Here is a 23,493-nt window from a genome sequence, read left to right on the forward strand (position 1 = left end):
TTTAATGATGTGGAGTGCAAAGAAATAGGTGAAATAGATTATGCCTTTTGAGGTCGGGACATTGGATTAGTCTCATCTTTCACAATCTGGAGGAGGTAGTACGTGGGAGATTTCTTCGAAGTTCAAACTGCGTTTTACAGAATTTAGTTGGAAAGCTATTGCTGGATCTTTAACAAGTTTCCACATTGATGGGAATTGTCGAAGCTTTAGATTGATATACCTTCCGTCAATCTGTAGAAAGAAAGGTGCTAGCCCATGTTTTGAACTGGGATTGTATTTTACAGCTAAGTCGATAGTATTGGGGCCAGTATAAAGTATTGTGTATGCTATTTGAGTATCTCCGTAGTTTAATTCTCTTTTGGCAATAAGTTGTAGTTGAATTAAGCAATAATAAACTATTTATAAACTTAAGAAACTATTGTAGTGTATATGTGATTACTCTCCTATATCTAGTTTCCTTGACAAATTGTAAGGAGCTGATTTCATTGACAAACTTATCACCCGTATGAGTAGTTTGAATCTCATGCTTCTTGTCTTGACTTCAGACTTCGAGTTTCAGACTCCTCTTTCATTGTTCTGAACATTTCAAAAAGTTATCCCGTCAGATCCCAGACCACTTTTTTATATAGGTTGAAAGATTTTGGAAGGATGAGCTCGGCACCGAAGTTATTATATAAGGTTGAAGTCTTGAAGATCATACTGCCAGTTATATGATGTCAGTTATATGTAGTATACCCGTTCATATCTGCCATCTGCTATCGGATGATGTGTGGAGTTCAAGTCTTAGTGCAAGGTATATGATCAGCAATGGTTCTATTTTCAGCAGTTTAGTACCCCCTGTATGCATGCACTAAGTGCTACATATATTCGGATAAGAGATTCTATGTTGAACTTACTGTCAAAACTCGCAAGTCATTGAATTTCATTGTTGCTGGAGTCAGTAAAATTGGTAATAGTTGCGAGAGGTTCTTTTTGCAGAAAATTCTGTAGAAATGGATACAGTTCGTTGTTGTTTCGTTCTAACCTGATTTATTTTTCACACATTAGTGTTAGGTTTTCTTCAATGTGGCAATTGCATAGGGGCACAGCCTGGGCATTGGGGTGGGTCTTTAGGGGTCGTATCAGCAGCTGGGTTGCTATTGCTACTGACTGTGCTAGCAACTTGAACGATCTCCGTTCATTGTTGTTTACTATAGTGAGTTACCAAGACAACTTCTAATGATGTTGGTTACTTTAGTTCAATATTGAGAAAAGTGAAGAACAAGATTTAGTTCTAAATTGCTACTGGTTTATTGATTTAATTATGAGTTGTTGCTGATTAAGAAAAAAAACACACAAATGAACTGAAGAAATTAGCACGCTTTAAAATAAGTTGTAAATGTATCTTATTATAAATTTATAATCAAACACACAAATTTGCTTCCTAGATTGAAGGAACCGAAGTGCTAATGGTACGAATTATGAAGCCTGTACGGGGATAGCTCAGAGGAGGCATTATCGGAACACCCAAATGCCCCTGAACTTGGAGATGGAAGTCATGGAACGCACTTTGAATAAAATTTACTAGTTTATGAATAAAATGAGTGAAGTGAATCAGAATCGATAAAGGCAATATAAATACTTTTCTTGGGGGCATAGGATGCTAACCGCACTTGACTTTCGCCTTTCTCTAGTTGGCTGGCTCGGAACCGCTGGATTGGGTTAGACCGTTAGAATGTGAGATAGATAGATTAGATGTATATGCGATTGGACCACCAGCAAATCAAGAACTATCTTCTTAGTTAAGCCTGCTGTTTGCTTTGCCATTGAAGAACAACTTTGGGTGTTAACGAGTAAACTCTACAACCATATACTTACAGTTTTGGGAGACAGACGGCACAATTTCTCCCGTTTGTTGGTAGAAACTGTGTCATCTGTCCCCGTTTTAATTAAACAGACGGCAGACTTAGCAGACAGACATCAGAGTTTTTGCTGTCCGTCTCTCGAATTTAACAACTGCTAAAAAGTGCCAATTGAAATGGGTTTTTGAGTTTGGCATGTCCAACGAAATGGGTTTTTGAGTTTGGCATGCCAAATTTGGCTGTTAACGAGTAAACTCTACAACCATATACTTACAGTTTTGGGAGACATACGACACAATTTCTACCGTTTGTTGGTAGAACCGTGGTCGTCATCCCGATTTTAATTAAACGCAGACTTATTTAGCGGATAGACGCGTCGAGTTTTTTTTTGTCCATCTCTCGAATTTAACAGCTGTTAAAAAGTGCCAATTGAAATGGGTTTTTGAGTTTGGCATGCCCAAAGAAATGGGTTTTTGAGTTTGGCATGCCAAATTTGGCTGGACATGCTAAAAGAGCTAAAAATAAAATCCTATGGCACCTTTTAGCACCCCCTCAATTGGACTGCTCTAAAGTAGCAAGTTCCACATTTTAGCGCCAAAACTTTCCCTTCTCCTTCTTGGCCAAATAGACAGCAAATCCAATAGAATCCGCTTGAGCTAGCAGTGGAAAAGTCCCTGCCATTGGCATCATCGGAAGAGTCCACACCTCCAAGGCAAAAGGGCAATGCAAGAACAGATGGGCGATGTTCTCCTCAAGCATGTTGCGCATTGTACAAGTGGGAGAGATAATAGTACCTCTATGGATAACGGGTGCACATCTTTAATAATTCGATACTATCAATTCAGAAAGGGGAATTTAATAATGTTGCGCATTCTTCAAGTGAAAGGGGTTTTTGGTACTTGTAAAGGTGTGTTGTAGCTTTCCTTTACAAACAGTCGATGGGGGACTGGAAAAGGTTTTTGGATGGACCGAGTTCGTCTTGAGAGCGAACTGCCTACGTATCTTACTCTTGGTTTTTGTGGGGGAGAGTAGAATCAAGTCTGGCGTAGTTCATAGGAGAGGTATTTATAGATATTGAGAGTGTATCCTTGCCCATCGTGTAAAGGGTATCCCAAACGAGGGGTGGAGATCAGGGTAACATGTGAGAACTGTCCTCATAGGTCTGTTGTAATGATGTGGAGTGTCAGTCTGTATAAATAGCTTGCGGCCGTGACCAGTAGCTGACGGCCAAGATATGTGCAAGTACACCTTTAGTCATGATTGCTTCTGGAAGGGGTATCTGAGTCACTTTCCTAGCGGTTCGGCGTGATATCTTGCGACACTATGCGTATCGTTCTATTAGCTCATGGATGCGACCTGGATCCATAGGTCGATGTGTCATTTCCACCATGTTATGCGCGTGCTGGATAGAGAATATCACTCCCCTACATAGCCCCCTCTCAGTAGGTTGTGAAAACGATCTGCTGAGAGAGATCGGTCGCGCGCGTGGAGCATGCTAGAGGTGGAAATTTCCAACGATCTGTGAGGAGGCTCATGTTAACCATGTGAGTGGTGGGTGCAAACGCGTTTGACGCGTGTTGAAGACGTGGCGGGATCTGGCGATTCTGCGAGAGAGAAAACGCGTCGCCCCATTTTTTGGGATGTGAAAAGACGGGGCGGTTGGTTGGAAGTCGTGGGCGACTAGGGTCGGGTGTAATCATGATGCCTTGGAAACTGGAGGGGCGGTTGCTCAAAAATTTCGCTGGCTCTTTTGAAACTTCATTTGGCTGCTTCGTCTGGTAGAAACTACTTCATTACCGCATCATCTTTCAGGTTAGTTCTCTGCCATTGTTGAACTTCTACTTCTTGTTTCGTGCTTTGCCTCGGTTCTAGAGTTGTTAGGATACCCTGTTAGTTACTAGTAGCTAGACCTGTTAGGGTTAGAAGAAAAATGTCTGACTCCGATGACACTCGATCTAATGAGGTCCGCGGAAGTTTATCTTGGTTTGGGATGATGAAGATGATGAGAAAGATGAAGTCCGGTGTGGGGTGGTTGGTTGAGGGTAATGATGAAGATGAGGCGGTTGAGGGGTTAGTAGTGAGGAAGATCGCGGCTCGATCTGCGTTTTATACCGCTGAAGCTAGCACTTCGTGTCATTTGTGAGAGGTCGTCTTCGAGCCGGGCCGCCTAGTATCGCGGGACGAGACATGCTTTGAGGCGTTCCCATATCTGAGAGAGAAATATGGGATAACCGTAAGCGGTCTGGAGATCCATGAGTCTGACCAGAACGCTCTGGTCTATAGCGATAGGTACACCCCACCAAATCATGGGGTGATCATCTGTGAGGGGCAGCTGAGGGCGTTCATGACGATACCGTTCTCCAAGCTGGTCTGTGAGTTCCTGAACCGCTGTGGCAAGGCGCCTGTTCAGTTTGTGGGTAACACGTGGCGATTGTTCAAGGTTTTTGACTTATTGAACGCCAGCGGTGAGTACCGAATAGAGGTCGCTGATGTTATCGAGCACTACCTCTTAAAGCGATTTTGGTCACTGAACTTTAGCTTGCAAACTCGAGCTATGCTGTCGAGCGTTCTGGACGGTAAGAGTAACGAGTCGTGGGATAAACGACCACTGCTGCTTGTCGGAAACTACTGTGCTAGCGGGTTCAGTGTGGACAATAAGATATGCGACTTTACTGGTGGGTACCAGTACGTTGTCTGATAATATCAAACTTGCTTTGGTTGATGTTATACTGAAACTGTTGTTTCATTGTCTGTGCAGATATCCACTTGGAAAAGGGGTCGAGCCGACAGGTGATCAAGAAGTTCGCTAGGCTGACACGAGCTGAGAAACGAGCCAAGCTACCGGAAGTTGCTCATTTCTTTGAAGAACGTGGAGGACCTGCAATTAGGGAGAGAAGGCAAGTGCAAAAAACCAGAGCGCGGGATAAGGTGAGCAGGATGACGTCGAAAAGACCTGTGATGGAGAAGCGTAGGAGTGATCTGGTTACGAGGGAAGATAGGAACCGCGGTCGTACTGGGGTGAAGCGATCCGCTGGAGGTGCTAGGGCCTCTGGGTCTGGAGCGGGGAAGGGCCGAGAGGACGCTCCATTCGATGTGGAGGACGTTCTCTTCGAAGTCCCGGAGTCTCGACCTATAAAGGTTGCGAGGGTGGCTGAGACCGCACTGGGGGGTGGTGAGGTGCAAACTGGGGGAAGGGCGGCTCGCAACTCGAGGGCGAGACCGATGCCCGACTTCAGCGTCCTAGGTGAGGACGCCCCGGAGGTTGCCCCGGAGGTCGCTCAGGGTTGTTGGAGATCCCTCTGGCAAGATGAAGGGAAAGGTTGGTGCGAGAGAGACTGGTAAGGGGCACTCCAATACTGGAAAAGACGAGCTGGAGCGCAACCTGATGTACATAGATAAGGTGACTGGGAAGAAGCGCTATGTGAGGAGGTCGGACTGCAGCTACAAGTCCGCCCCCATAGTTGCTTGTTTGCTGGGAGGGTATGACCCTGGACGGTGATAGGAAGGACTTAGATGCCAAGGAGCTGGAGTCGAATATGAGGGGGATGGATAAAGCGATGTGTCTGGTAAGTCGCCTTTGCGCTCAACTTGACTGTGTTATCGTGTTACATGCTGTTGTTTGATAATAATGTGATATGTCAGGCGAAGTTGTCGCGGTGATTCTTGGGTACCGAAGTTGAAGACGGCCGCCGGATCGGCCGACCGAGAAGGCGGAGGTTGAGTCGCCGGAGGGACGAAATTGCCGAATCGAAGCCGCGCAACAGCAATTTGAAAGCCGAACCGGATCGCTATTGAGGCCCCTCACCACCGCCACGACTCGAGAAGACCTATGCAGTGAATGAGTCGATCGGGTTGAAACATGAGGTGGAGGCATTAAGGGGCCAGCTAGTCGCGGCGAACACCTATGTTGAACGATGTAAGACTTCCACCCTGCAAGCGAAAGAGGCCTATCTCACCATCCGTGCTGAAGTGGAGGAACTAGAGAAGAAGCTGGACGACCTGTAGGAGGAGCGGAACGCCGAACCGGAGAACTCGGGCGCGAATCGCACGAAGATGTTGGCACTATTCCTGCAGTCGTGCCTTCTCCCCTTACTGGTGTGGTGAGTGAGCAGCTTCAGGGGTCTGGCGAGCTCAACGTGGCTGCTGTTAAGGTAGTTGTGGTGTCTTCTAGTGATCCGAACTCTGCCTCCATGTTGAATGTCGCTCTTGGAGAAGATCTTGATGATATTGTCTAGGAAGTTTTGTTGTTTGTGTTTGTAATGGGCCTCTGGCCGTAAACAATAGAGTTGGTTTCCTGGGTTTACCTGGGCCGCTCGTTTTTCTGCTTTTCCATTGACTATGATAACTAGTGACTAACTGTGTTGGATTTCCTGAGTATTCTCAGCAGCATGGTTAGTCTGTGAATTAGGGCGTCCTTGATGTCGTCAGGTCGTTTCTTTTATGAATGTGAATCTTGTTGCCTTTTCTTTCTATACTTAGTCTTGTGTATGATATGAATGTTTGCATTTGTAAGCATATGCATGCTGTCGTGATTTAAACGGTGCAGGTCGCACGTCTCTATGAGGACGCCCGAGGCGTTACGTACTGGCAATGCCTTTGAAGCTATAGTGCGTGCATGGCACGTGTCGGAATGTGGGCGGTCGGGAGGTATGAAATGATGGTCGCGGGTTCATCGGGCGTTTGGTGTCTCGATGCCATAATGGTGTGCCTTGGGAAGAGACGTTTCGTGGGTATAAATATGACTGGTCGTGGGAGAGCAACGACATTTGCTATTCTTGTTCTTCCTGCTGCGGCTGCTTATCTTCCTTCTTGCTTTTGTTTCGCTTTCCTTTCCCGTTTACTCAGGTACGTTTCTCTTTTCTTCTTTTAGATCATGAAGACGGTTCTCGGCCGCTCTAACGGCTTTCTTTTGTTTTACGTGGTTCAAACTTCTCTTATGGCTCGGTGCTTTCCGTACGTTAGGGGGGAAGGAAGTTTAAGAGAGAGAGTTCCCCTCTGCTGATGGAGGAGATGGAGTTCCGTCCTCATGTGCATGGAGACCGTGGCAAAAGAAAAGCTGTGGCGTCGGGGGTCAAGAAGAGCAAGCGATCCCGAAGATCAGGTCGCTCGACTGGCGGCATTGTATTCAGGTCGCCTCAGCGGGCATAAGGTACCCATCGGGCTGCTGGTGAGAGTTCGCTCCCTCATGTCGGGGACGTGGGGGAGCGAATTCTACTACGTGGGGAAAACGGGGAAGAAGCGTGCTGTAAAGCGTTCTGATTGCAGCTTCCACTCAGCACCCATAGTGACTAGTCTTCTGAAGGGGATTGTGTTAGACGGGGACAAAGCTGAGGTCGAGGATGAAGATATGGAGATGCTGCTGGGAACCATGGACATGGCTAGTTGTTTGGTGAGTGTCTATCCGTCAGCTTTGCTGCTTTGTTTCTTAAGTGATTCTGACTATGATTTTGTACTCGTAGTTTCGGGTTTGGGGTGTGATAAGTCAAGAACGCCGCGGCAACGCGTCGATATCGATGTCAACTCCCCGAAGTCGAAATGGGATGTTCGCGAAATGTGTATGGGGTCGACAAGAGGAAGTTGGATCGCGATGATGGCGGAAGCACCCGTCTTCTTGATGAGAACGCTTAAACCGGTCAGCCGCAATGGTCGAGCTGCAAATGGAGGTAGCGGAAGTCACTGAGTACGCTAAGCGATGTCAGGGGGTTACTCACAAAGCTCAAAGTGCGTATACCACGACCCTACCAAAGAAAGTATGCCAAATTTGGGACGAGAAGTATTGTCGACTAAAAAAGGCGACGGGCTCAAGGGATCGGTATCTTGGCGTTGTTCTCATGGTTACGCGAGACACGTTCCATCGACCATCACTGCTCCTCAGGACAAACATGTGGTCGCGGCTCCGTGATGGTGATTTCTCTTCTTTGTCTTGGTAAGAAACTGGGTTCATTTTGTAGTTATTATGTCTGTTCTTTGCCCCTACGAGGGTTAAACATTAGAGCTGTGTTTTCAAGCTTGCCTGAGCAGTTCGCCTTTGTTGATACAGAGAACTGGTGTCCACGAAAGTGGCAGTTCGTTAATTTTTCTCCCTTTGTTCACTGGTCCGATCTGGATTTTCTGAGTAAACCCAGCAGATCGGTGGGTTAGAACTGATTATCTGAAACTGGTCGTGTGGCTTCGTGGTAAATGTATGCTTAATGTTATCTTTTGCTTGACTGCTTGTAGCTATTATTCTGTTTATGGGGCTTGTTTCTGAGATGTACTCTCGTAAAGCGTTATGTTTGTGAGTATTGCTCGGGAGAGCGATCTGGGAGATGTAAGTGTCCAATTAGTTTAGACTTAGGGGGTTCATGACCCTACAAATTTCTGAGGGCGTGTTGCTCGTTGAGAGCGTTCTCGCGGAGTTGGTCCTAGGGGTATAGGTCCTCAACTTAGCGAGACTCGGAAAGGCGATGAGCCTGTAAACTCTTGAGAGCGTATGTAGCCCCTGAGGGCGTTATGCTCTTGAGACCGTTCTTGCGTAGTTGATCCTAGGAGTATAGGTCCTCAACTAGCGAGACTCGGAGAGGCGATGAGCCTGTAAGCTCCTGAGAGCATTCTGCTCGCTGAGAGCGTATGTAGCCCCTGAGGGCGTTATGCTCCTGAGAGCGTTCTCGTGTAGTTGATCCTAGGAGTATAGGTCCTCAACTAGCGAGACTCAGAGAGGCGATGAGCCTGTAAGCTCCTGAGAGCGTTTTGCTCGCTAAGAGCGTATGTAGCCCCTGAGGGCGTTATGCTCCTGAGAGCATTCTCGCGTAGTTGATCCTAGGAGTATAGGTCCTCAACTAGCGAGACTCGGAGAGGCGATGAGCCTGTAAGCTCCTGAGAGCGTTCTGCTCGCTGAGAGCGTATGTAGCCCCTGAGGGCGTTATGCTCCTGAGAGCATTCTTGCGTAGTTGATCCTAGGAGTATAGGTCCTCAACTAGCGAGACTCGGAGAGGCGATGAGCTTGTAAGCTCCCCGAGAGCTCGCTCGCCACCGGAGGCGTATGTAGCCCCTGAGGGCGTTATGCTCCGGAGAGCGTTCTCGCGTAGTTGATCCTGGGAGTATAGGTCCTCAACTAGCGAGACTCGGAGAGGCTACTAGAGATGTTGTTGTCGCGGGTAATGATGGTGCCATACTACCGCGAGTGGCTTGGCTTGGAGATGAGAGTAAATGCCGTATCTTATAATAACAAACTTAAGTAACCTATACTTGAATTTTTAGCAAATGGAAACATGAATTACACAACATAATGATACTAACGATAAAACTTCTTTAACAAGTACGTGTTCCAAGGTTGTGGCAATAACTTCCCCTCGTGTGTTTTAATCCAGTACGCTCCAATGCCAACGACGCGTTCCACTATGTAAGGGCCTTCCCATGTTAGTGCTAGTTTAGAGTCATCTTGAGTTTTTTTTCAAAACTAGATCCCCAGGTTGAAAAGATCGAGGATGTACTCGTTTGTTGTAGGACCGCTTTAGGATCTGTTGGTAAGATGCTACTCTGATAGCTGCTAGGTCACGCCGTTCTTCCAGCCAGATCGACCCCGAAGCTAATCGAGTCATTATGCCCCGATTCGACAAGTTCGGATCGAGTTGTCGGATTGTCATTTCGGTGGGGATGGCGACTACGTGCCATAACATAAGGAGAATGGTGATTCGCTTTGTCTTTGGAGGCGAAGTGCGGTGAGCCCATAGGATGTTCTCGAGCTGGTTTGGCCATTGGCTTTTGTTATTTTCAATCTTTTTCTTCAAATTCTCTAAAATGGCTTTTTATTGTCGGCCTCACTGTCCATTGCTTTGAGCCGCTCTGGGGGAGTGGAGAATGCATGAACGATCTTCCACTTGGCTAGGAACTCTCTGACTGTTTTGCCCTTGAACTAGGAACCATTGTCCATCACCAGTGTGTGTGGTAAGCCAAATCTGGTGATGATATGAGTCCAAATAAGATTCCTGACATGTGACTCTTTGACGTGTGCCAACGGAACTGCTTCGACCCACTTAGTGAAATAATCTGTGGTAGCCAAGACAAAGCGGAAGCCGGTGCTCTTCTGAGGGATGAATGGTCCCATAATGTCCATGCCCCACATGTGGAACGGCCAAGGGCTCGTGATGATGTTGATCGGTTTCGCGGTCGGGTGAATGATGTTGTGCCCAAATGTTTGACATTTGATACACTTGAGGACATATATTTTGGCATCGATCTGCATACGGGGCCAGAAGTATCCTTGGGAGATCACTTTATGGGCCAATGAGCGACCTCCAACATGGTTTCCACACTCTCCTTCATGAATCTCAGTAAAAATTAACTGACCTTGTTCTGGACTAATGCATCTCAGATGAGGTCCCTAAGCGGATTTGTGAAATAACCTATCATTTACCAAACAATAGCTACGTGCCTGGTGCGGAACCTTCCGGCCTTGAATGCGCTCATCCGGGAGTACCGCGTCTTTGGATGTCTTGTATAATAGGCTGCATCCATGTTTGACTCATCTGATATCCAGAGAGTGGGCATAGGTTGCTGATCTCTAAGACATGGTCCGCTTGGTAAGCTGGTCGGTCGACCACTTCAATGGTCATTGTCTAGGGCACGGATTCGGATTGTCCGAGTGGCGAGTGCACGCTTAAGCTATCTGGCGTGGCGGTTTCGCCACGCAAAAATGGTGTAATCTTGTAGCTCTGGCGAAAGAAGGAAGTAAATCATTAACAACTTGAAGGTACTTGGAAAGGTTACCTTCGTGGGTAGTGTACTCTTTTTGCGATCCGGCGAACAACCGGTTCGCGAGTCACTAAAGATTTGGAGCTCCTTTACACCGAAATGGATTCTTTGAACGTAACCCCATTATTAATGCCTCGTGACTCGCCGTTGTTGGAGGTCGCGAAGTCTATCGCGAACGCTTCTCTACCATAGCTCCTTCGGGGGGATACTAAAAGCGATTCGACACTATCGCCTCTCCCGGGTTCTTTGGAACCATCTACGTAGGGACGGATCGTTTTATGTTTGCTTTTTATGGTAGCGACCTCGTTTTCGACTCCCAATTGGGGTCGTCGACTGGAAAATCTGCGAGGAAATTTGCGATGACCTGGCCTTTCTGAGACGTGCGGGGGACGAATTCCATGTGGTGCTCGCCCAATTCTTCGGCCCATATCGCCATCCTAGTAGTCTTATTCTCCTTGTGAAGGATCCGCTTCAATGGAAGGTCGCTAAGTACTTTGATTGGATGAGCTTGGAAGTAAGGTCTGAATTTTCTTGCCGAGTATAATAAAGCAAGCACTGCTCTTTCAACGTGGGAATAATTCTTCTCGGCTGGCGTGAGCGTCTTACTTGTGAAGTAGATCGGCTTTTCTGAATTGTTTTCCTCTTTGAAGAGAACCGAACTGATGGCGAAGTCTGATACTGCCAGATAGAGCCCCAGTGTTTTTCCGTTTGTTGGTTTGGCTAAGACGGGAGGCGTTGTGAGGTATTCCTTGAGAGTGGAGAATGCTTGGTGACATTGATCGTTCCATGAGAACTGCTTGCCTTTTTTCAAGATCTGTAGGAACGGTCGGCACTTGTCTGACGCTCTCGATATGAATCGGTTGAGTCGGTGACCATGCCCGGCGGTTTTGTATCTGTTTCTTTGTTTGTGGGTCGGGCATGTCTAAGAACGCCCGAATTTGGTCTGGATTTGCTTCGATATCTCGCTGTGAGACCTGATATCCTAAGAATTTTCCGGAGGATGCTCCAAAGAGGCATTTCTCTGGGTTTAGCTTCATTCTAGTTCAGCGTAATCTAGAGAACGCTTGCTCAAGGTGGGTGAGGTGGTCGCCTGCTTTTTTGCTTTTGACGACCATGTCGTCTATGTAGACCTCCATAGTGTCGCCTAACATGTCCTGGAACATGTCAGTTACCAGTCGTTGATAAGTCGCCCCGGCATTCTTGAGTCCGAACAGGAGAACATTGTAGCAATAAATTCCTTGCTCAGTGATGAATGAGGTCTTCTCCTGATCTTCCTCAGCGAGTGGTATTTGGTTGTACCCACTGTATGCATCCATAAATGATAACAGCTCGTGCCCACAAGTCTGGTTGACTAGTCGGTCGATTCTAGGTAGTGGGAAGTTGTCTTTAGGTGTTTCTTGGTTGATGTTGGTGAAGTCGACGACAGCGGATCGGTATCCGTTCTTCGAATCGCCACGATGTTTGCTACCCAATCTGGGTAATCGACCTTCCGTATGAAACCGACTTGCTTGAGTTTATCGACCTCATCGTTCACTGCTTTTTGAAAACGTAATAACAATCTTCTAGGTCGTTGTCGAACTGGTTTGGCACCAGGGTTGATGTTTAACCTATGGCATGCAACGCTAGGATCTATACCAGGTACGTCGATATACGACCAAGCGAACCCATCTTTATTCATGGACAAAAAGTTTACAAGATGAGCTTTAAGTGTGGGGTCGAGGTTAGCCCCGACATAGACGAGTTTAGGGTCGTCTTCGTCCCGTGATTCACTTGTCGCCTTTCTTCTTCGGTCTTTGAGACTTGTCGCTTTGAGTGCCCTCTGGAGGATTGCACTTTGTAGATGTTGTGCTAGTCTGGTGAGTGGCTGTAGTAGCTGTAGGAGCTGGAGCGTCTTCTGTGGTTACAACAACAGAGTCAGAAGTGACCGCGGGCGTGACAACGAAGGTTGGAATGGTTTTTCGCAAAAGAAGATCGTGATATGATATTTGGGGGCGATCTCTTGGCTCCGTTTACGCGGGATGCTCTTTACTGGGGCGACCTCTAGGATCTGTAATGCGGGGACACCTGCTGCCCTAGTGTAGCTCGGGGTCTGGGCTGGTAAGAGGAGGTTCTTGTTGGAGCTCCCAGTGTTTTGCTTTGGGACGTTGGTTCTGACCTCGGCCACTAAGTCTTTGGCCATTGTATAGCTGGTGGGCTCGTTTCTAACGCTGATGGGAGATTCGGTGGTCTTGTTCGCTGCGATGATCTGGTTACAATGATAGGCCTCGAGTTGGTTGCTCCGAAGCTCCATCATTCCTCTTGGGCGGGAAAATGGATCACCGATGCTGGAAGGAAATCGCCTTTTGCATTGATGGATTCATCGCCGTCCCCTAAAATAGCGTTGTAGGGCGACTTGGTATCGAGGACGCTAAAGCGCGTGTTGAAGTTTCGACCTTGTCTTCGGGGAGCCCATCGAGATCGGGAGTATGATGTCTCCCATTGGGTCGGCCCTGGAACCATTGAATCCAAAGAGAGGCGCGATCGGGTCTATGAAGACCGATTTTGGGAGGTTCATCTCTTGGATGGTATGGTAGAATAAAATATCGCACGAGCTGCCAGGATCTATCAAAACTTGCTTGACGGTCCAGTCGCTGATTTTGACGTGGACCACGAGTGCGTCGTTGTGCGGGAGGCAAACCTTGTTGAGGTCGGCCTCCGAGAAGGTGATATCTCTTGACCTGTGTCCTGAACTGCGTGGTGCGGGTGCGGCTTGCGAAGAAATGTTGTAAACTTCATGAAGGGCGCCAACGCGCCTTCTCTTTTCTCTAGATGTGGAAACAGAATCATCTTGAAGTGTGATCATGTGAATGGTTCTGTCGTATTCCCGACCTGTTGACGGTTGGCGACGATCTTGACGAGAGCGGTCTCGGGGACGTCCTCTGCTGTGAGAGCGACCTTGGGACCTCTGATCGTTACGTCGAGGTGGGGATCTACTTCGTACTCTGCGGGTTATGAGCTTGTGGTGCAGGTTGTCGTCGGGTATGTTGGTGTATTGCTTGATGTGTCCGGCTTCTATGAGATCCTGCAAGTAATGCTTGAGCCCCCAGCATACATCGGTCTCATGGCACCTAGCTCGGTGGAAGGGCAGTAGGGTTGGTCGGGGCGATCTGCCGGTTGTCTGATCTCAGGTCGGTAGTAGGCAGCTCGTTTGATCTTCTCTAGTATGTAACTAGGAGATCTGGTGAGTACGGCGAATTCTCGGTCATTGCTCGCTTTGAGTTTGGAGGGCTGCCCTTGTTGTCGGGGTCGTTTCTTAGAGGATGATGATACATCGTAAACTTCTCCTTCTTCTACTTCTTCTTCATCTTGGTTCTGATTTTTCAAACCTTCTTGTAACTTGATGTACCTGTCAACTCGAGCGCATTCCGCCAACGTTCGGGCGGTTCTTCTTTCGGGAGCGATCCGGTGGAGTGCCGTGGTCATGCGGCGGGCGTTTGTGAAATCCACCGCGGCGAATGACTCTTTGAGGCCACTCTCCATGTCTAATAGTTCGATTTTGAACCGACTTAAGAAGGAGCGGAAGGTTTTCTCCTTGCCGAGTACAAGCTGAAAGAGTGAATTGAGATCGCCCTTCTTGCGTCTGTTATGGACGTATTGGCTTGCGAACAGGTCGGTGAGCTGCTCGAAGTTTTTTATCGAGTCGGCCTCGAGGGAGAAGAACCAGTCGAGTGGGCCATCTTTTAGACTAGCGGGAAATAGTCTGCAATGAAGGTGGTCGAACTCTGGTGCACTGTAGAGTGTTAGACTTTGAACATACCGAGCTATATGCTGGCCTGGGCATGTACGAACATCGTACATTGGGAACCGTGGTTGGACGAAATCTTGAGGAGAAATCTTGCAGAGTAGCTCAGCAGCAAATGGAGATGCGCGGTAGGTTTTTAGCATCTTTTGCACTATCTGGGTGGAGTTTTTCTTTACCGCATTTTTGTCGAGCCTTTGGCTTAGCTCGTTGATCTGTTGACTGACGTTGATGACGTTGTCTTCTGCGGTGGCACCTAGTGGGTTATGTGTATCCACTTGTGCACGTAGTGTGACGTTTTCCTGCCTGAGCTGAGCTATTTGCTCGTTTACCGTCCCTAGTTGTCCTGCTAACATGTGGAGTTGAGCTTCGAGGCTTGCCATGCTTCGTGGGCTTGAGAGTTTTGGTTACTGATTTGTTTGGAAGTGGTTTGGTTTCTCAAGTAATCGAGACCACAGACGACGCCAATGTAAAGGTGTGTTGTAGCTTTCCCTTACAAATAGTCGATGGGGGACTGGAAAAGGTTTTTGGATGGACCGAGTTCGTCTTGAGAGCAAACTGCCACGCATCTTACTCTTGGTTTTTGTGGGGGAGAGTAGAATCAGGTCTGGCGTAGTTCATAGGAGAGGTATTTATAGATATTGAGAGTATATCCTTGCCCACCACGTGTAAAGGGTATCCCAAACGAGGGGTAGAGATCAGGGTAACATGTGAGAACCTGCCCTCATAGTAGTGGCTGTAATGATGTGGAGTGTCACCTGCGTATAAGTAGCTTGGGCCGTGACTAGTAGTTGACGGCCAAGATATGTGCAAGTACACCTTTAGTCATGATTGTTTCTGGAAGGGGTATCTGAGTCACTTTCCTAGCTAGATTCAAGCGGATACCGCGACATGCCCTCAGATCGTTCTATTAGCTCATGGATGCGACCTGGATCCATAGGTCGATGTGTCATTTCCACCATATTATGCGCGTGCTGGATAGAGAATATCACTCCCCTACAGTACTGGATACACAAAGGAGGAGGTACTCATTTAGAGACTTGGTGCTGAATCAGAAGAGTTGGTTGACTGTTGTTATCTTTGAGTTGGAAGGGTGTCTCTGTTTTGTTTCTTTAGTTTTGCTGTGTGAGGATCTCACACACAACTTGTAATATTTGTGCTATGCACTTTCTATCAATAAAGCCTACTTATCAATAAAAAATCTGGAAGATGTATCATATTTGATGTGAATCAGAAAATTAGTGAGGGTGCAGCATAGTCCCATGCGCTAAGTAGCTGAGCACCAATAATCTCTTTGTAGTTTTCGTGAATTTTCTCTCCAATTTTACGAAGATTAGTAATAATTCCTCCCTTCCTGGTCATGTTTGGGCGTTTGGCCACATGAAATTCTTGCCTGCGGTTGAATTTAGTTAAGTAAAAGGTTCAGGCCATTGGAGTATTTGGATGCTTTTTTTGTGGGTAACCATACCACTGCTCCACGTTATAACTAGGATTTCTTTGCTTACAACAAAATAATTTTTTCTGAAAACTAGCCCTAACATTACATTCACAACAAATAAGTGTGAGTTGATATATATTTATCTAACCAAAGGTTCAACCAAGTTTTCACGGTACTGGAGAATGAGACTGGAGGTTAGGAAAGAAATCTCCCTAAGAAACAATTAATGAACTTCGGAAATGGATTCGCCTATCACTCTATCAGTATAAAAACACTCTGTACTGAAAGGCGACCAACAACATTGAGTGCTTGCCAAATTCCTTTTTCCATTTTGTTGTCCAGAAAGTGGCCATGCTTGGTGCTTTCCGATATATCAATTCATAAGAAAACTGGCCACAGTCATCAGCCTAGCAAACACCATATTGATTATTCTTATTATAAAAGTGATTTTTTGGGGTGATTCGTGTTTTGAAGAAACTATAGTTTATGGAAGGCAATTCTTGGGTTAAGTAATTGAGCCATGGAGATCTCTTAAAAAGCCTAATGTTATTGGCATGTTTTCAACCTATTTGCTCATTAGATATGGGATTTATAGTACATTAACTAAATTGGAATATTATTAATCTTTTGAAAGTGTTGTTGATTGCAAATCAACATTTATAATAATTACCAAAAAAAACTCAACATTTATAATAACTGACATAATGAAAAAAAAATTGTTTATAAACAAAAATCTATTCTACATTGTAATGACGTCACAAAACGAAGTCAAACCCTTCGCACGCTTTTACTTGGATTTTTGGTTTTGTTTGATAAACTAAGGGTCTGTTTGTTAAATTTTAACTAATGGAAAGGAAAGGAAATAAGTGGTCCACTATGGAAAGGAAAGGAATGGAATGGAATGGAAACAGTTTTAAAATTGTGTCTGTTTGGTAAACTGTGGAAAGGAAAGTAAATTGTGCCTGTTTTTTTTCTTTCCTTTCCTTTCCCTAAAATGGACTCAAAACCATTTCCATTTTTCTAGTTTTGTTTCCGCACGGAAAGCATCCTTTCCTTTCCATGGGCAAACAAACAACAAAAAAACTATGGAAAAGGTGGACCACACCTCTTTTCCTTTCCTTTCCCTAACATTTCCTCCAGCCCAAACAGACCCTAATTGTGGTATGGACACGTGGCATAACCACGTGCTCAAAACTAGTAATTATAAAGTCCCAAAGTTAAAAAAGTACAACTACATCTTCTTCACTTATAAAAAAAAAAACATTAGGGTTTTAAATCAACACAAAAAAAAAAGAGAGCTCTGTTCTAAAAAAAATGTCTTCAAAAACCCTAGGTCGAACCGGTCTTTCACTATTCAATCGATTCTTAAACCGAAATTCTACTCACAATCTCATTTCTCAAACTTCCGAAATATCTCCAAATCTTTTCCCCACTCTTTCCAAGTTTCAACCAAACAACAAAAACGATGAATCCGTGAAAAGATCAGACATTGACCTGTTTTTGCACCCGAGTGGCTTTCCTTCACTCCCATTCTTCTTACCAGAAGGTAATACTATTTCACTTTTATTACATTTGTTTCAATTAGAAAAATGGAAAAATGGCTTTTTCTTTTGTTTTTCTTTTTTACTTTAAGGTGCATATTCTAAGAATGGTTTGGACATCTTAAGGAAGCTTTTAGATGGAGGGTCCAAAATCCAACCGGGGAAAAAGATTATAAATTAGTTTGCGTTGTATAATACTATAATAGGCTGGCTTTCAAAGTGAAATGCATCCCTTTTCTTTGGGGCTGATCCACTGAATTAGTTCAAGGCAGAGTACTCCCTAGTTGATTACCGGTGAGTGGAAAACCAGCCTCCTGTGAAGACAATGTCTTAAGTACATAAGTAGGAACAAAGTATGTTTGGAATATGGTGTCATTTGCAATCGTGTGGGGGATATGGTTGGGGCGTAACAGACACCAATTTGAAGGCAAAGCAATGCATTTCCATAAGGTCATTGTAACAACGAAGGGCCTTCTTTGGTTTTGATGAAAAGTATTGTGGATTTCAGAAGCATTTTTACTGAACACCTTGTGCGAGATAGGGTGAATATGTGTGTAGAGACTATTGATTGGTAGCTTGTGCAGCAGTTCTTGAGGACGATTTTCCTTGTTGTACTTGTATGTTTTCTCGACCTACCTATTGATTTATTTCAAATGAATATTAACAATTTACCGGAAAAAGAAAACTTGAGAAAAGGCATAGGCAAGGATAGATAATCATAAGCTTCTCGGTTCGAAATTGCCTCAAAATACTTGGAGGCTCTATCATAGCTCTTACAAAGGCACAAAGCTTAGCCAAATTTTGAGGATTGAGAGATGTTACCCCTTAACACTATGATTGTGGATTTTCCCAATATGGCAATATCCAGTTTGCTTTTTACCCATGTAATCCCAATATCCTTCTCGAGTTCTTGCGCAAGAGATTTTTTTATCCAGATCCTAATTAGAAGTCCTAGCATAAAGAAAATAACCTTGCTCTTTGGACACTAGGTTAGAGATCTAGACGTTTAATGCTAGCGTTTTGAGATGATCTATTGAATATCATACAGACTATGGAGGTTTGCACATATTAAAAGAATCTTAATTAGTTGTTCATTATCGAGTTTTCTCTGTATTATTGTTATGCTACCCTTTTGGCAATAAGTATCCCACTTCTTCTTTATTCATTTTCTTAGCAATCAAGAACACAGTAGTCTAGAAAGTTGAAACATTGAGTTAGGGATCTTCCTTCTCATGCTAGATGCTTTTATGTTGGAGATTGTTACCGGAAAAAGGGAAATTAATTGATTTATATGTTACTGAGCAAAAAGGAAGAAAAGGAAAAAGCATTCTGCCGTGCAAAAAAAAAGTAGAAAGTAAACTCTATTGTCCTTGCTGATTGGGCCTGACTTTAGAATGTCTTTCGCAGATTGGGCTTTAGGTATGATGGTCATAAATTTAATCAGGTAGTGATCTCTAAACAAGTCCACCACCCTCAAGAAGTCTATCCTAATGACCACCCAGGTCCTTTGAATAGAAGAAATTTTGTACTTTCTTGATGATCTCCCAATTTTCTTCTTAAATGACCTCTCCAACCATTCCTTGAATGAAATTGAGGCGTAATGCCTGAAAATTGGCTTGATTTGCAATCGGAAAGCTCACAGTTTACAGATCTAAAAGGAGCTGTCTCAGTGATTGTGGGATCTGCTTTTGAAGATTATAGTTATGTCTATGGATGAACTGATTTTACCATCAGAATTGCTCATCATGCTATTTTCATCAAATGCCTTCCCAACTTTCATAAGACTGGAGAGTTTTGCCTTTTTTTGCAATTCGCTCGGACAGAATAGACTTCTATTGCTGCAAACTAACTTCTTCTCCACCCTGTAGAAGATAACCATGTTTTTGATAAAACTTATTACCTCCTTACTCAGGTCCTTTGGACTCCATATTTCTCATGTTTGCAATATTAGTGGTGGTATCAGTTCATTTCTTTCTGACATTCCTTCTATTCATCTTGCAAGATGCTTGCACATTCTGTTGTTCTGCTGTCCACAGAGCTTTCCTTTTATACACCTTGGAAGATTGTCACAAGTTTCAACCTTGTCTGTTTTCTAATGTTCAAACTAAAAAGAGTCATTACTAGAGTGTTCCTTTCCCCCAAGAGCATGGTCTGGAACATCCTAAGTATCAGCGATATACGACCAACACTCCAACAGTCAAACAACGTTTTAGGCTTTTATCTCTTTTTTAATATGGTCAGGCTAAATGTCAAATATATCGCCAATGTATATCATTTTTAGTAGAACTCGGGAACCTATTATATGCCAGGATATGGACATCTTGCACTGTTGTACAATGATGGTAAAAATGAAAAATCCGAGTCTGTTATTTTGTTTGGTTCCAGGAAAATGCTCTTCATTTTCATTCCATGGGTATTCAGCATTCACCTCTTTGTCAAATCGAATTCAGTCAACTAAAATAGTTCACATATAAAATATAAAATTAAAAAGTCAGTGACACATGCACACTACAAGTCTTAAAGAGTATTTATGCTGTTGTGAAGTTAGATTTTGTGGATCTATTTGAGTTATTTTGATTCAATTGCATGTTGCTTCACATCTCCTTGTTCTCCTCGAGGCATCCAATTTATATAATAATGTATATTCTTTCATACAGGAGATGATTCTTCATTAAGTAATACGATGCTCTTACTTCCCAAACGAACATATCAACCTAGCACCATCAAGCGTAAAAGGACCCATGGTTTCTTGGCTCGGTATCTCATTCTCATTCTCTCTCTCTCTCTGCCACACATGCACACAGACATTCGCATGCATCGACACGCTTGCATGTCTGGAATGTGATTAAATTTATATTTTACATTTACTGTTTCTGCATTCAGGAAAGCCACCAAGGGAGGACGAAGAGTCATTGCTCGGAGAGTCGCCAAAGGTCGAGCTAGAATCACATGGTGAGAGCTGTCTCTGAATGTCAAAGTTAGCCTATACTGGTATTTTGTTCAACACTTAACAGTTCATGGGGTTAGTGAGAGCAACGGATAAGGCATCCTGTATTCTTTCTAGTGTTTGTGGTGGAAGGCTCTGAAACCTTTCTCTACTCAAATCGTAAAGCTTTGCTCCTCGTATTGAACTCTTTCATCTGTTTATTTTTAGGAACTTGTTTGCACTAAAATGTAGTTGCACTATCAAACTCGGACTGTCCAGATATTTGAGCGAGACCTCCTTCTAGTTTGGTGATTTTGATATTTAGTTGCAGTAACCAAATAATTCAAGGTCAATTGCTGCAGGCTGCTGTCAATCTTTAATCAATTCGAGTTGGGTTGGGTTTGATCCAAACTGAATATAACAAAATGACTAGTGTCGCTCGTTGGGCTTGGTTTGGGCGACACGGCCTTTTTTAGTTTAATAATTAGAGCACGTATAAGCCCATAGCAACAGTCGACCTCTAAAAGCGAACCAAACCTTTATTTGGCAGGTCGATATGTCAGAGATTGATAATATCAAATAGCAATTTTAACAGAAATAGAAAACCAAACCATAATGGATATAGTTTTATACAACTCTAATGTAAATACACTAGAGCTGCCTTCCAGGTATAACGCCATCCATAGGGGGGAAGAGAATGGATAAACTACCACTAGACGTCATGACGGCGTATGCAAATCCTCTAATCCCTTGTTGTCTTCCATGCAAATCAAGAATAGGGCCATATTCTCCAGGACCAACTCCGATGTTTTTCTCAGTTACTTCAACTGCGAATCTGGAAGGCTCCAAATCTATTTTGGAGAGCAAAACGAAAATGACAAAGATCACATTTAAGGCTTTGTAAATAAGTCCATGTTTCTTTCATTGATGATGAACACCAGAAGGAGTCTCTTATTGGTGTCTGCAATGGCCTATTGCCTGTCGACTCATTTTTCCGATCCCATAACAAACCCTGTGCCCATTCACATAATACCTAAAGACCCCAGATTTTCGAAAACCTATCATGTGGAAAATCTATTATGTGGTTTTGGTTATGATGATTTTAAACATGAATTCAAGGTGGTGGTGTTTCTTTTTTATACGACTGCTAATGATGATATGCACGAACCCATGAATGAGATGCAAGTTTGTACACTATGAGGCAGCAATACATGGAGAAGAAAGCTTGGTAATGTCCCACGCACGCTCATCGATGCCTGCGAACCAACTTCTAATGTACTCGTCAATGGGTCTCTTCATTGGATCGCCTGTGATAAAAATTCATCTGGTTATTACATACTCATTGTGTCGTTTCGCTTGGGGTCTGAAGATTTTGGAGTTATCCGAACACCTGAATCTGTTGGGGTGAATCTAGATGTGCTTGGTGGCTTGGTGGTTGGGCACCAAGAATTTGCGATTGGGGTGCTCTAAGAGTGTGTTTGCTTGGTGGACTCATCGCGTCTAGACTTTTTCGATGTATGGCTTCTGAAGAATGACAAAGGAAAGGAGTCTTGGCTTAAGTAGTTTTCCATTCGAAATGAACTTATACGCGGAATTTGGGACAACGTATCAGTAATGCCTGTAAAATATCTTAAGAACAGGGAGATTTTGCTACAGCTTGGTCACAAATTGGTTGGTTTTCACCTGGAAAGACATGCATGTAAGTTTTATGAATTTACTGAAGTTAAGGATGGCTCACCGTATTACTTAGCACTTCCATTTGTGGGCAATCTTATTTCCGTCAAATATATCTGTGGAATGGACAATTTGGCCTGAGAAATCTTTAAGTAGAAATTGCGCATGCGGGTGAAACAGATGATCATAAAAGTTATCCTATTCCCTTGCTATCAATAGTCAATAGGTTGGGCATTATTGTAACGGAAAAATTTCATTTATTTATGCAATTTGTTTCAGAGGGCTATTATCGGAAGGGTTCAATTTGGTTTTAATCAGAGATTTCTTGAATATGTTCAATCACACAATGAATTCTAGTTGTATGACTTCCAGAATTTAAGCTGTGTCTGTGTCTGTGGGGCATATACCCATATGCCCACATGTGACAAGTAGCAGGTTCCTGGAAATGATTAAGAAGCTTCTACTTATTAAACGACTCTCATAACATGCTGCGCAACCCAGAACTAAATTGTTCTTGTTTGCAATAGATGTTCTGGCCAGCAGTAGATGTTTGTCTACCATTCGAACCAAAAGCAGTGTTTCATCCAAAGAATGAACTGAGGAATGAATATGCTTTTCCTATTGTTCTTAATTTGCCAATGATATGATGATGTTTCATTTCAGAGAAATCTCTGAAATGGCCGTGTAAAAGGGTGTTTAGGTTTTTCTTTAGATGCAATGAAAAGAGGAGAATGGGTTGAGGTTTTTTAGAGAGACCGAGTTTGCTGATGAGCGAGCTGCTTACGTATTTTCTTTTGGTTTTTTCAGGGGAGAAAAGAATTAGGTCTCACGTAGTTCAAGTAGGTGGTATTTATATGCCTAAGGGAGTGTTGATCTTTGTGACACGTGTACCCTCTTGTACATATGTAGGGTGGAGATTGTGAATGTGTGTTGGGCTGGTTTTAGTAGGAGTCGTGGGCTGATTGGAAGTTGGTGCGGTAGTCCCTATTTCCCGGTGGTGGAAAGTACAAGTAAGATTTTTGTAATGATTACACCTGGTGGTGTTTTTACATGAGGCGTTCTGTCTCCAGCCGTTTATTCGTCTTGAGATATCCTTGAACGAGCTTAAGTGTACCACCTACATGAAGGGAGCTGCTCACAGATCGGTCTCGGAGGTCGATGTCCCGAAGTTTTTTATGCTTGTGGCGATGCAATATTCCTTAATGAGGATATTGCTCCCGATCGGTCTTGGAGGTCGATGTCCTGAGTTCGCTTATGCTTCGCGCGTGCGCAATATTCCTTAATGAGGATATTGTTCCCCTACAGGCCGGTCTTTCTTTCTTAGAAATTTAGAATCAACAAAACCGGGCTTTCTTAGGAAAAACACAAATATCCAAACTGCAAATTTGATTAACATGAAGCAGATGCTGTTTTCAACTAATTTGGGTTGGGCTGGGCTTTCTTCATACAACTAAAGCCCGTTGGGGTTGGTTTGGACCTTGATGTAAGTTTCTTACTTAGCTTTATTGGTCGACATTCTCAGAACAAGCCCATAGCATTGATTCAAAATCAGATCACAGAGG

Source organism: Coptis chinensis, chromosome 3 (assembly GCF_015680905.1).
Source record: "Coptis chinensis isolate HL-2020 chromosome 3, ASM1568090v1, whole genome shotgun sequence".
In the NCBI taxonomy this organism is placed as follows: Eukaryota; Viridiplantae; Streptophyta; class Magnoliopsida; order Ranunculales; family Ranunculaceae; genus Coptis; species Coptis chinensis.